This window comes from Octopus bimaculoides, chromosome 22 (genome assembly GCF_001194135.2).
Source record: "Octopus bimaculoides isolate UCB-OBI-ISO-001 chromosome 22, ASM119413v2, whole genome shotgun sequence".
Lineage (NCBI taxonomy): Eukaryota > Metazoa > Mollusca > Cephalopoda > Octopoda > Octopodidae > Octopus > Octopus bimaculoides.
In genome coordinates, this window is record NC_069002.1 from 8,169,326 (window position 1) to 8,171,388 (window position 2,063).

Below are 2,063 nucleotides of genomic sequence, written 5' to 3' on the forward strand. Positions count from 1 at the left end.
TATATATATATATATATATATATATATATATATATATAGAGAGAGAGAGAGAGAGAGAGAGAGAGAGAGAGAGACAATGAGACAAAGTGAAAGTGAGATATGTGCATATATACCTACAGATAGATAGATAGATAGATAGATAGATAGATAGATAGATAGATAGACAGACAGACAGACAGACAGACAGACAGTCAGACAGACGGATAGGTACATAGACCGATAGACAGAGAAACAGTAATAGAGAGAGAGAGTTATAGAGGGTAAGTAAGAAATACGTACATATATACCTTCCTACAGACATGCTGTGTGTAGCAACAACAGCACAGACAATTAACATTACGAAAAGACAAAGATTACAAACCTCAGCAGTAGACCACGAACCCGTAAGTCCAGTTAATAAAGACAAAATTACAATTGCAACTAACGAAATCAGATGTAAACACGGAAGTTGTATGTTTCCTGATATTAGCTATTAAATCGAACATACGTGCATACGTGTATGTATGTATGTATGTATGTCATTAATCAATTTGTGTCAAGATTTCTCGCCAATGGAGAAAGAGCCGGTTTCTAACCTAGAACCAAAGCTCCTTTATTGGAATTTCAACATCAACAATAGGGTAGTTTTGTATGTATGTATGTATGTACGTATGTACGTATGTATGTATGTACGTATGTATGCATGCATGACTGTATGTATACGTGCATATTTGTAGGTTTTGTTTTATGTATATCTTCTCATGCATATACATACATACATGTAGACATGTATGTATGTATGTATTTATGTAGATCTTTTATCTTTTTCTTTTCCTTGTGTCAGTCATTAGATTGCGGTCATTCTAGGGCACCGCCTTTCCATTCCCAAAACATCCATTCATCTCATTGGTCCACTATTCTTGCGAAGTTTATGAGAATAAATCTTCAGGTACCTTCTCCCTGGGGTCATTTCAGAAGCAACGCTCATTACTCTTTCCGGCTGGATTCCCAAGAGGGACCGACTGAGATCATGGATATCATCCAGAGAGTGTGTTCTTGGTCTACTCCCCAAATCTTCTACCGTTTGGCCTCGCTTAAAGAATCTGTATTACGATTCTTCCCTGCCACATTCTAATCACATGTCCAAAGTGCCAGAGCCGTGACTTCTCAATGTGAAGAAGAAGCTGTTCGACCTGGTGAGACTTCCTGCACACCCTGTCCAATAACGCTGTTCCAGTGATCCTTCGAAGAAATCCCCATTTCGGCCGCTCGTATTCCCTTGTATGTCAACAAAAACAGATTGCTAAACATCGGCCCTTTACACTGAAATCAGTTGTTATTTGAAATATTTTATTCGAATATGTTAAACCAGTGGTTATCAACCATTTTTTTATCTATAGACCCCTTTGATCCCCTATAATACTCTACAAGATCCACATAGCCATTCCATGTTTAAAAAATCCTTCTGTATTTTTATTGTTAAATATTAGGAATTGAATTCAAAGATTCAAGTGTTTTCTGTATCGTAGAAGTAAAAGCAATTTACAGTTCTATATTTTAGAGATGAGGAATTATGTACATTATTTACATTTGACGGATATTTGTCCTCATCTTGTTTGTTGTTAACACAACGTTTCGGCTGATATACCCTCCAGCCTTCATCAGGTGTCTTGGGGAAATTTCGAACCTGGATTCTCATTTCAAATGTATTTTTCGATGTTGTTATTATTATTATTATTATTATTATTATTATTCAGTAGTTTTATTTTTATAATGCGCTTTCCCTTCACTACCGAGCGCAGCTCTGTGTGCCTTGGGTATGTGCTGTGGTTTGCTGTGATGCTCCAGTCGTATGTATATATATATATATGTATTTATTTATTTATTTATTTATTTGTGTTTCAGCCAAGTGGCTCATGTCATGCTGGTGCACCACCGTTATTTTCACGTTTCTTGCATGGCTCTTCTCCACCACCTGACATGGTTCAATCAAGAGTTTTGATGGCACATCTGGTGTATAAGAGAATTTGACATAGCTGCCCTAAACTGCGTCTCATTACGAGCCATTGGTTCGTCTGGTATGT